Source organism: Panthera uncia, chromosome D2, assembly GCF_023721935.1.
Source record: "Panthera uncia isolate 11264 chromosome D2, Puncia_PCG_1.0, whole genome shotgun sequence".
In the NCBI taxonomy this organism is placed as follows: domain Eukaryota; kingdom Metazoa; phylum Chordata; class Mammalia; order Carnivora; family Felidae; genus Panthera; species Panthera uncia.
Window position 1 is genome coordinate 35590324 of NC_064818.1, and position 13461 is coordinate 35603784.

Consider the following 13461-nt stretch of genomic DNA (forward strand, 5'->3'; position numbering starts at 1 on the left):
TTGATGGACAGCTAGGTTGCTTCCAATTTTTTTCACATGCAGAGAGGTGCTGCTCCGAAAATATTTTGCCTGCATCCTCATATACATCTGCGAGGGTATCTGCACAGTCTACATACAGGGCAGGAATTGGTTGGTTGTAGGTTATGCACATCTTCAGATATTCTAGACATTACGATATTCCTACCCAAAAGCACGCAATTTCCTCCCTCTTACTAGCAGTCTATAAGAGTACTAGTTACTCCAAATCCTTACCAAAATTTTATGTTGTCAAAATTTTTCCTTTTTTTTTGATGGAGAACTGCAAACATATAAGAAATTGACATAAGAGTATAATAGACCTTATGTATGCATCATTCAGTTCCAAGAGTTATCACCTCAAAGCCAATCTCACTTCATTGGTACTTATACCCACCACCTTTCTATCATACATCATTTTATTTAAAAAAAATTTTTTTTAACGTTTATTTATTTTTGAGACAGAGAGAGACACAGCATGAACAGGGGAGGGGCAGAGAGAGAGGGAGACACAGAATCTGAAACAGGCTCCAGGCTCTGAGCAGTCAGCACAGAGCCTGACGCGGGACTCGAACCCACGGACCGTGAGATCATGACCCGAGCCGAAGTCGGACGCTTAACCGACCCAGCCACCCAGGTGCCCCTATCGTACATCATTTTAAAGCAAACATCAGGCAAAGGTATCACTGTCATTTAATCTGTAATTATTTATTACATTAAAACTATAAAAAGTATTTTAAAGAATAACCACAATAGCATTGCTGCACCTTAAAAAATATTTCCTAATAGTACATTTCCAATAGTGGCATAGTCATCACAAAAATATTTTAGCAGTTCGTTTTAACCAGTATCAAATGGAATCTGCATATCACAATTGTCTCATATCTTTTTTAGACTAGAGATTTAATTTCCATTTTCTTACTTCCTTTTCTGTGTTTATTTTATTAAGAATTTAACTGGTTTGGGGGTGCCTGGGTGGACCAGTTGGTTAAGCATCCAAGTTCGGCTCAGGTCATGGTCTCAGTTTGTGAGTTCAAGCCCCGCGTTTGACTCTGTGCTGGCAGCTCAGAGCCTGGAGCCTGCTTCAGGTTCTGTGTCTCCCTCTCTCTCTGCCCCTCCCCCTCTCGCACTCTGTCTCTGTCTCTCAAAAATAAACATTAAAAAAATTTTTAAGAAAAGAAATTAAGTGGTTTGTCTTGTACAAATTCCCGTAGACTAAATTTTGCTGTTCGCCTCTCTATGATGCCTTTTGACATGCTCCTGTAAATTGCTAGTTCATCTATAGATTGGAGGGTCGATGTTGTATTTTTACACCACAATGTCTGGCTGTCTCACTTGGTTTTATTTTAGCAGTTGATGCTCAATCTCTAGATTCATTGATTCATTTGGTGTTGCAAAATACGGCATTCGGATTCTCTCATTCTTTCTTAATTGACTAGCTGGGATACTGATAAAAGTGTTCCTTCCTCTACTATTAACTTATTTGGTGATAGGGTTCATATAGTAAAGATCAGACAAAGATGACTCACTTCACTATTTATCAGTTCTTGAAAAAATGACTCGGTTTACAACCATCCTTCAATGACAATTAATAAATTCATTTTTGCATTATCTTCTATTTTTAATGATAAAAATGTATAAAAGTTCATGAATTCAAGGCTATTTGATGGGTTTCAACGTATACTGCTTCTTGTCTTTATAATACTCAAAAGTTCTCAGTTGTGGCTGATGGAACCTTCTTGAATTGGATCCTGTGTACCTTTGACAATTTGATATCTTCCTTGACATCTACTCTGACAGGATATTCCATGTATTATCTTGTATTTATCTTTCTCCAGACCTGGAATCATCTACTCCCCTGAAGAAGCTCTGGTTTCTTTTCGTGGAAAATGGTATTTGGAATCGAAAATCTAGGCATTGAGGCTTTTTCATAAGATATTTTAATTCTTATCAGTCTGGTGGGTATATAATGGTATAAATCTGTAAAACCTCACTGGTTTGAATTTGTACTACCTAAATGATTACTTAGATTGAGTGTTTGTATGAGTGTTTTTACCATTTGGGTTTCTTCTCCTATAAATTGTCAATTCATATCTCTTGTTCATTTTGTTCCATTGGACTGTGGTCTTTCTTATTGATTTTGGGAAATTCTTTATGTATTTTGCATACCTGTTCTTTGTTGGCTATATTTGTTTCAAAAAATTCTCCCTATAAGTAACCTGTCTTTTTATTGTTGCTATACTCTCTTTAGTTAAGAGAAGTTCTTAATTTTAGTGCAGTTAAATATATTTTTTATTTCTCTTATAGTTTATACCTTTTTGAGTCTTGAAAAAAACTTTCTGAAAAAGTTCCCTAAGTGGAGGTCTGAGAAGACTTGCAGACCCTCTCCTGAGTAAAATAACTATACCTGATAAAAATTATGAAAATAACATCCATTTGAAGTCTCCAGACATATGTTCTAAGACATACAGTAAATGAAGAACATTTATCCCAAAACATCTAGAAAGTCTTGGTAAAAACAGTGTGAATCTGTGGTACCAGAGACATGACCCTCCCACCTCCCCTTTCCCAGCTCAACCTGATGGAAGCAATACTCTGATTGGGTTTGGTCAAGAATATGAAGCTCCCTCTCCCGTCAGTTCTCAATGAAGGACTACTGTATCTCTGTAAGAAAAGCAAGCCACCAGTGTTTGCCATCCCCCTTCTGCCTCCGTATAGCAGAGACCAATTTCCAGGTGAGTGTGGCCAAGATGTAAGAGCTCCCTTCCTTCAACCAAGTCTTACTCGTAGGGCAGAGGCTTTAGATCAAGAATACTGATAGCTCTGGGGCACCTGGGTGGCTCAGTCAATTAAGCGTCTTGATTTCAGCTCAGGTCATGATCTCACAATTGTGGGATTTAGCCCTGCTTTAGGCTTCGTGCTGGGCATGCTTAAGATTCTCTCTCTCCCTCTTCCTCTGCCCCTGCCTTTCCCCAAAAAGAATACTGATTGCTCTGATCACCTTTACTGAACATGATTAGAAAGCAAAAGTTCCATGCTTGGAAAGCAAAAAAGTGCCAGGGGCTACTGCCTCTATCTAGCACCATGCTCACAAGACAAAAGTGTCACTCAAGAGAAGCGTGCCACTGTCTCCACCCCTAGCTTCACAGCAGTGGCCTTGAAATTTCGCTCAGTCGAAGAACAGAGAGCTAACTGCATATCTCTCCCCAACAAAACTTAGTTTATTTGGAAGAGAATGTGGGAAAGTTCAAGACTAAGAGTACTCCTGATGGTAAACAATTAAGAGAGGGCTGGTAGCTGCATGAGAGCATCAGCTAAACCGTAGGCCAGCTGGATCACTACAAAGAACCAGGGAAGAGACGGCTAAGTAGAGCCACCCTAGGGTTAAAACAAGCCTGGACAACTTGCTTCAAAAACTACTCTTATCAAAGACTTTTATTTCATTAGATCAAACAATGGAACAATTTAAGCCCTAGGGTATATTGAAAAACAATAGAGAAATTAGTATGCAATTCATGAAGACTAAACAACTGGGTGTGATACCAAGAGAGACAGTGTAACAGAGAAACAGAGAAAGAGACAGTCATAAAGCCCTGCTAAAATCGCCATAATCCCAGGGTGACATGCATTATTAGGTTGAGTCCCCTAAGGAGTGATATCAGAGGCTTCACATTTCAGAGAGAAATAAAGTCTATTAAAATAGTCTACACAAGTCAGTAAATGAATTAACAAGCAAGCAACGAAGTGTTAAGGAGGGGCTGTATTAATAAGGTTAGTACTTTGAAAATTATTGTGCTTTTCTTTCTTTTGGCTTCTTTATAAAACATAAAATTATATAAAGTAATTAAAGCAAGGTATGTTGGAAGGAAGAATTAGTGCTCAGAGTTGCTACAATATATTATCTAAAATGTTCAGTTTTCACCAAGAATTATGAGACATGAAAAGGAATAGGAGTCTGTGAAACATGCAACAGAACTAGCCGTGAGAGGGCCAAGATGTCAGACTTAGCAGACCACGATTTCAAAGCAGCTATTAAAAATTCAAAGAACTGGGCCCCTGGGTGGCTCAGTTGGTTAAGCATCTGACTCTTGATTTTGACTCAGGTCATGATCTCAGGATTCATGAGTTTCAGCCCCACATCAGGTTCTGCACTAACAATGCAGAGCCTGCTTGGGATTCTCCTCTCTCCCTCTCTCTCTCTGCCCCTCCCCAGCTCTCTGTCTCTCTCTCTCTCTCTCAAAATAAATAAATAAACTTAAAACAATTTCAAAGAACTGAATCAAACCACCCTTAAAGATGTAAGGGAAGATATGATGACAATGCCTTCTTTTTTATTGTTTATTTATTTTTGAGAGAAAGAGAGAGACTGAGCCTGAGTCAGTCATGACTCATGGGGACGGGGCAGAGAGAGAGAGACACACACACAGAATCAGAAGCAGGCTCCAGGCTCTGAGCTGTCAGCACAGAGCTCGATGCAGGGCTGGAACTCATGAACCATGAAATCATGACCTGAGCTGAAGTGGGATGCTTAAGCCACTCAGGCACCCCCCTCGAAAATATTTTTAAATAAATAACCATTGAAAACTTCCCAGGTAGGTACAGCATTCCAATGTTACCCAGGCTGCCTCCCACTGACAATGTTTTAACTAATGTTCAGCTCATTGTGTGTCTATTTATCATCTATTTTGACTTACTCCTACCACTTTGTGCTGCCTTTTTAATTTTTTATGAATCTTTTCTGGCTTATTTCACATTGATATATTCTTTGTTGCATTTTCTTTTTTGCTGATTTGAAAATTATACACTGTTTCTTCTGTTAAATGGCTACTCTTAAATTTTACTGCTGCACACTAAACTTAATGTCTAAGTACTAGGAATACTTCTGCCCTTCTGAATAGTTCAAACAATTTTGGATGGTTTAACTCTGATCACCAATCTATATCTATTCCTCTAATATTGTTTATCTATTTTTTCCTAGTTTATATTGCTTTCCTTTTTTTTTCAATAATTGTTTCCTTAAATTTACTCACTTAGATTTATTTGCTACTTTATTTGTTCACCCTTCTTTCTGTATTTTACAATTTCCTTTTGAGATCATTTTTCTTATTCCAGGCTAAAAAGGGATTTTTTTGGAAAAACTAATAAACTAATAATATTAATCTAAAAAAAAGTAAAAAAAGGACACAAATGACCAATAAGAAAATAAAAAAGACATCTCTTTAGATTGTCCCAATATTAAAAAAGGTATGATTAACTTTATCCTAAAAATCTTGAAATTTTCCTTGAAACAGAAGTATTCCACTCATTGTGACATCACAGAACACCAAAGACAAAGAGAATATCCTGTATGTCTCCAGATATTACCTGAGAAGGGAAGACAATGAGACGGTTGAAGCTGTTTAAACTACACTAGAATTATATTCCTTACTAAATTATCATTTAAGTTCAAGTGAAAAATAAAAACCTCTTCACACAAGGAAAAACTAAAAGAGTTCATCACCGATAGACTCTTCCTAATGACAGTTAAAAAGGTGATGCTTAGGGGCCCCTGGGTGGCTCAGTTGGTTAAGTGTTGGACTTTGGCTCAGTTTGGCTAAGGTCAGGATCTCACTGCTTGTGGGTTCGAGCTTGGAATCTGGAGCCTCCTTTGGATTCTGTGTCTCCCTCTCTCTCTCTGCCCCTCCCCAACTCATGCTCTCTCTCTCTTTCTCTCTCTCTCTCTCAAAAATAAATAAACATTAAAAAGAATTTTTTAAAAAAGGTGAGGCTTGAAAACAAGACACAGACTACCAATAATAAGGATAAAAAAGGGGTACCTATCATTAACAATACAATACTGTATTATACCCTTAAAACTCTGTTAAGAGGGTAGATCTCATTTTAGGTGTTCTTATTGCAATAAAATATAAATAAGTAAGAAGGATTAAAAAGAAAAAGTAACAGAAGAAGATATACCAGGCATGAAAAGTAATTCTCTGATTAGGGAAGGTATTTTAACTGACACAATATTCAAAAGGCATACATTAAAACATTTGTGTAAATAACTAAATCATTTAAAAATATTCATATCAAAAATAAAATGTCATGTATAACATCATAAACCCATTTGTCAAAAGACAAAGACGGTGTATTTATTTCTGATAAATACTAACTGGTATATCATTCCAAAGATTCCACTGATGAACTAAACAAGCTATACAATTAAAAAAAAAAATTTTTTTTTAATGTTTATTTATTTTTGAGAGAGAAACAGAGTGAGAGTGGGAAAGGGTAGAGAGAGAGAGAGAGAGAGAGGGAGACATAGAATCAGAAACAGGTCCCAGGCTCTGAGCTGTCAGCACAGAGCCTGACGTGGGGCTCAAACTCATAAACCATGAAATCATGGCCCGAGCCAAAGTCGGACGCTTAACTGACTGAGCCACACAGGTGCCTCCCCAATTTTTTTTAAAGACAAACTGTTGTAGACATTGGTATGCCACAAAGACAGTGATGAGCTTAAAGGTTGAGGTTTATTACTAGGTGGTCCCACTCCCCAGTCTAACATGGATAAATCATGACTGACCACGAAAGTCTAAGTCAAACACATTAATCATCAGTTCTTTTCTGGTTATCATTCTGGGTGTGGGCACTGGATCCCATCCTGACTGACGGGACCTGAAGGGCCGTGTGCAAGGTGCCTCTAGAAAAAGTTTCCTCTCTAATGGGAAGGGTGCCATCAAAGAAAATGGCCTTTCTTCACAGGACATTGCTACATCTGCACGTGACTTTTAAAAGAATGGCAGCCACTGTGTGACCACAAACACAGGGGGTGGCCAGCACACGGAAGGAACAGGCACAAAAGGGAAAACACCCAGAGTCCCAGTAAAATGTCATGTTCCTGCATCAACCAATCCTGTGACTAAGTCTCCCCTGGGCTTTTCATTTTATCAGGTGACAACCACCTACTGTCCCAGCCACATTTAGCTGGGCATTGCAATACTTACAGTCAAAGCATCCTGGTTAATAGAACGTTCCACCTTGAAGAGAGTGTGGAAAACCAGGGACTCAGTGATGGGTGGTAGAATGTTTTAAGACACCCTCTTTGGGGAATCGTTTGGCAGTATCAAATACAGTTAAAACGTTTTCAAAAATGACAGAGCAATTCCAGTTCTGGGAATTTATCCTATACTATTATATCTGTGCACAAAGATATACACACAGGATGTTCACTGAAGCCTTGGGGGAAATAAAAGAAGCTGAAAACTACCTAAACGTTCATGGGTATGAGAAAGGCAAAATAAAATACTCATTATATGGAATACTATGTAGCCCTTAGAAAGATTGATGGATGGGGGTTCCTGGGTGGCCCACTTGGTTGAGCGTCTGACTTTGGCTCAGGTCATGATCTTGTGCTTCGTGAGTTTGAGCCCCGTGTCGGGCTCTGTGCTGACAGCTCAGAGACTGGAGCCTGCTTCGGATTCTGTGTCTCCCTCTCTCTGCCCCTCCCCACTCATGCTCTGTGTCTCTCCCTCTCAAAAATAAACATTAAAAAACAATTTTAAAAAGAAAGATTGATGGATGGATAAAAAACAGTCCACACGTTATACAGATTTTAAAAAGATATACAAAAAATATATAAAGTGTATGTATAAATTAAAGCATACTGTGTTCAGATTATGCTCGTATGTACAGAAATTATTTCTGGAAGGATAAAGAAGAAACTATAAAGTATGATTGTCTGTAAGGAAGGGAACTGGGTGACTAAGAGAGACCAGGGTGTTCTATTATAATTAATGCGTTAATTTTTGCATTAATAATAATGTTAATAAATAAAACATTAATAATGCGTTTGCATTAACTGAGGGGTGAAAGATCCTTGAAAGGCATATCCTTTCTTTGCAAGATGCCTTGATTAAAAAAGACTGTGCAAAACAAAAGCAGCCCACTGTCCAGACTGGTGCTGCCCAATTGAGGCTTGAGGAAAAGGGCAGCCTTGGGGCTGGACTTAACCAGCTGGGTCCTGCAGTTCTTCCTGCCAGTGTGCAGAGGGCGCTGTGTTGGTGCTGAGTGTGCAAGTGACAGGAAGAACAGTTTGAGTGGCTTATAAGACACGTGCTTGCTAGCTGGACAGGTCCCGAGCTCAGCACTTGCAACAAACTCAGCAGTAGAGAAAATGTCCCTGTGTCTCAGGCTTGCCTGCTGTACACGGGACACTTTCAAATAGGGAACAGTGAGATGCAGAGCCCTAGAATGGTCTATTGGAGTGAGGCCAACTGCATTCCCACTGTGGTAAAGCCACTTATATCCTTTGTGACCTTAGGCCCTTACTTATTCATTTTTCCTAAAAAGAAGTATCTGAAGCACTTTTCTTAATGTAATTATGCGTGTTTAATCTAAACAAACCTGAACAAAACAGAAACGTAAAGTGAAAGTAAAAATCTCTCATATGTCCTGTCAGTTTTTCCCTCTGCTCCTGCCCTACCTTGACAATCATGTCTCATGTCTATGGTTTGCCCTATTTCCTCCCAAATTTTAATGACTCTAAATATACCTACTCATTTGACAAAAGTATGATCCTAATATGCATTATATTTTCCCATTGTATGCAACATAGGCCAGGAATCAGCAAACTTTTTCTGTAAAAGGTAAGATAGTAAAGATTTTAGGCTTTACATACCATCCAGTTTCTGTCATAATTGCTTATCTGTGCCATTTCAGCAGGAAATCAGCTACAGATGATACATAATGAATGGATGTAACAGTGATTGAACAAAACTTTATTTATAATACAGGCAGCAGGGCCACGTTGGGCCTCAGAGACATAATTTGCCTACACACACACACACACACACACACACTTCATCTCTTTTACTGGGTACCTAATACTCCATTGAATGGATGAGTAAATCCCTTGTTGAAAGATATCTACAGCTATTTCTGTTAGGAGCTCTCTTAATCAAGCACTGCTTATCAACTAGCTGATACGCTCTCCATCCCTCTGCTCACTGCTTTCCCTGGTACACTGACATGTTATGTCTGCTCCTTACTGCACTTGTCTCCTTGTGCTTTCACCAGCTGAGCTTACCAGCAACTCCAGGCATGTTTAAACATTTGTACTTGTTCCTGTAGAATGGATTGTAATTCAATAGGATGCTAACTGAAGAAACAGAAGTACTTGAGAAAGAGATTGTTGATTCCAACCAAAAGTCTTTTTGAAAAGACTGGATTGAGGCAAATAGTTTTAAAAACAAATCTTGCAAGGTGGCTCAGTTGGTTAAGTGTCCCATTTCGGCTCAGGTCATGATCTCAAGGTTCATGGGTTCGAGCCCCACATCGGGCTCTGTGCTGACAGCTCAGAGCCTGGAGCCTGCTTCGGATTCTGTGTCTTCCTCTCTCTCTGCCTCTGCCCCATGTTTTAAATAAACATTTAAAAAATAATAAATAAACAAACAAATAAAAAAATTTTTAATCTGTCAAATGAGGTATGTACGGGTGAAATAACTAGAACAGATAGAAAAGCCAAGGAGCATGAGTTGGGCAGTGGGTGTGAAAGCCCCACGATCTTTGGAAAGCATAGGCCCTGCTATTATGGTGCATCTGGGCACAGGCACTCTGTCCTGCTTCCTCCTGCAATTTTCAGAGGCTGGACTGGGTGGGGGAACTGCCTTCTGCCCAGTGACGCCCCACACTCCCACCTTGCCCAGCCATCTTTTCCAGGTCTTGGGGGACCTATTATCTCTGATTTTTAGCTTACGTTTTCAGACTCTCTGGCTGTGAAAGGTTAGTAAGCATGAGATTCTGCTTCTTCTCTCAAAGGCCCGGTCCATTAACATTTAAAATAGTGCCTATGCTGGTATTTACATTTTGATATCGTTCATGCTTTATTTCTTTTGCACACTGTCTATTCTGTTCCCCCCAGTTTTTCTCCCAGGCAGAATCTATCTTATCTGACATTGCAAAGCAGTTAACATTGATTCTGGTGAATGGTCTACTTTGATTTTTGCTACAGGGAGATTTTAGCACAAATTCACATATATTGTTTTCTCAACAAATAGAAAAATATGTTCCACATTCATTGTGCCGCGTATGCCGAGCCTGCTCTTTTGTAACTCACTGTCTCGTCTCTTTTATTTGCTTTCTCTGTCACTGTCGATCTTTTCCTAATACTTCATCTTTTATGCAGACTCCTTCCTTGGAGCCGAATTTGGCAGTGGAGTTTGCCTAACTAATGGGGACCATATGCTCTGCAATTACATTCCCCAACAACGTTCAGATTTGTTAGCAAATATTGGAGAAGGCAAGTTGAGAAACTGAAGTGCAAAGACTGTCAGGAATTGGCACATCCTGACAATAAACCTGCTCTTGCTGACCCCGGTGAGTGAGTTCTGGTGTGGGCTGGTCTTGGCTTAGGCAGAACTGGGGTTTGTTTGTGGAAGTATCAGTCGATTGGTAGACTGTTTTTCAAGGAGGCTGAGTGCCTCTTATGTGTTCCCAATGGCATACTGTGCTGACCCCTTTAGATCAGTTTTGAATACATGACTCTTATCTATTTATCCGGTGGTTCCATCCGCTCCCAGACTGGAGACGGAGATCATGATGTTGTTACTTACTGTTGTATCCCCCCAGCTCCCAGTAGAGAAATGTGAACACAATAGCTATTCAGTAAATATTTGGCTGATGAACAATGAAGTAATCTCTAGAATACATTAAGTGCCGCTACACTATATACATTGTATGTATATAACTTGGATGGCTTTTCTCCACTCCCCAGTTCCTTCCCTTTCTCCAGGCTAGACCAGACTTAACCTTGGGAGTCCAGCCTCCCTCAAAGAGTTTAAACTCCCAGGATTCTGAAGAAGAGGGAAATCATGGCCCTGAAACCACAGTGCTAATTTTGAAGAGGTCTTTTTTGTCTTGAGACAAAGTTTCATCTATTGCTCCGTTGGGGGTGAGTGTGAGTCAAAACTTTAGAAACTTGTCCTGGGTTTTGATGATATAAATGCAGGGGGAAAGAACATTGCTTGGCTCTGCAGATGTCAAGAAAGGGTAGTCAGCTTGGGAGCGTGTGGCTGAGGAGAAAAGTTTTCTAGCCTCCAAAGTCCTGTTTAAAGGCTACCTATGTCTTTACAGGCTTTCATGCGGACCTCTGCATGAGCATGCGGTCCCTCTGGCACAACATCCAATGTCAGTGGCTCTCCCTCTCACCCACTGTGCATTGCAGCCTTGCCCGGGCACCCGCTGACCATCTCCTTGGACCTGTAAGGGTCTGTGTGTGCACTCCGAGCTGGAAAGGCACTCAAAAGGCAAGCCCGTGGCTCTTATTAGTCTACAACTTTGCCTTCATCTGAGAGAGCTAAGCTATCTGGCAGGAACTCAGGGACTTTGCCAGCCTCATCCCCACCCCACCCCCAAAACCCCCACAGACACGGGTGCTACAGAAACACAAGGAACACTCGTTGTTTTAGAACACAAATACATAAATTTTTAATCTGCGAAAAATACAAAATGAAACCATGTACAAGTTATGTACAAACCCTTTTTACAAGACAAGAGAGTTATCACTGGTTGTTACAGATGACAGAGTTGGGCAGATCATTTCAGAGCACCGGCATTTATTCTCTCCTCCAATTCCTGATCCGTCATGGTAATTAATCATAATCATAATCATAATGCCAGCAATCAAAAGTTTGAAAGACAGATGAATAAGCCACGCTCTTTTTCCTTAATGAATATGTAGGCTGACCTCTGTGTAAGTGTACTGTTTTTTTTCTTTGTCCCTGAAGAAACATTGAGTGCAGGTTTTGGTGTTAAGTGGGGAAAGCTTTTGCTCCAGCATCTGGGTGGTGGGATGTGGGCCAGAAGTTTTAGGCAGGATGCAATCGTGCCACCTGGGAATGGAATGTTTTTAATTAGGATTTCCAGGCTGAGTTTGGTTTATGTCTGAAATGTTGCAGTTCTGGTCAAACGTGTCTTGGGCTGTGCGAAGCGGAAGGAAGGGAAAGGGGGCGCGCCGCTCTGGGGCAGCGAAGCTTTGGTTTAGTGTGGAAATGGGGCTCTGTCAACGTTGTTGGCAGGGATCCCTTGCCTGCTGGCTGCCTCTCACGCTGACCCTGAATCCCATGTGAGGAAAGCTCTGGTTTGCTCTGGCAGGCGTGTGTCAGTGCCGTGTATACATTTCCATCTAAGATTCTGAACAGCCATCTCGGTAACGCTTCCAGAGGCAGGGACACTGGAGAGCTTTGGTGTCACGTTTGTCCCTGTTCTGCTGAATTGCAAGGTAGGGGAGAAGAAACACAGATGTCCTCAAGGGGATAAGCAGACCAAATGAAACCTTTTTAAACTTAAAATCTACCTAAACATTAAGGTCAGTTTTCACTGGGCCAAAGAACCTCTCCCCTTCTGCTCCCTGTCCAGAAAAGCCACCAAGTCAAAGGGATAGTCACATTTGTTTTAAGAATGCTAAAGCCAAAGCTTCCAGTGTGTGTGGTGTTCAGGAAGGGATGAAGAATAATGGGGTGACATGAACAGGGAGGGGAAATACGCCCACTTCAAGATCCCTCTCTTTTGAGTCCTTCTCCAGGAAGCCCTGCCCACCCTGCATTTCTCATGGCATCCAAAATAACACACAGTGGCCAGCTGACTGTCCACCTTGAGCCAGGCCTCATGACAAGCTCTGCAGATAAAGACACATCAACAAAGTCCTCGCCCTTATCATGTGAGTCTTTTTACTTCTGAGTCATCATCTCCAATACCCTTCAGCACCAATGAAGGTGACTCACCTTTCTTTGAGTTTCTCTCTCCTTTTTGCCATTTTTCTGTTTTTAGAGTACTCTGGATCCCCTATCACAATGGCATTTACCGATTTCGTTCCTTTTAGCTCCTACAAGCATGGCTGTAGCCCCCTATCAGTCTTCCGCCAGATGACCTTCCATACCTATGCTTCCTCCCTTGGAAGACTCAGCCATGCTCCCCACTTCACAAGTATCTCAGTGGCTCTGACTTCCAAATGCACAAGGCCTGCTGGAACCCTCTCCCCAGCTCCACTTGCCGACTCCTTTTTGCCTGCAAGGTCCTCCTTAAGGAAAGCTCTCAGCTTCTTCCACTCTGAATGAATCCAATACGATGTTGCTCAGCTGCCTACATTTGCTGGCTCCCCTTCCTGTCTTCTTGTTTTCTTTCCTAGTCTTCCACATCATTCTTCCCTTGAGGTCCAAAGGCAGTGTCCCTTTCACAAAGAACCTTTTCCAGAACCAGTTATTGCCCCAACACCCAGTGCACCCACCAGCCCTTAACAGCTCCAACTAAACTTCTAGTATGATCCATAAGACTCATCTGAGGAGAGTAGGCGCTTCCCATACTGAGTTCTTGACTTGGAACATGCACCCTTGAGAACTCAATGCTGCTGAGAAAACATTTAGCTCTGCATATGTCCTCATGATGACTTCCAGGAGGAACTGACATTTGAAA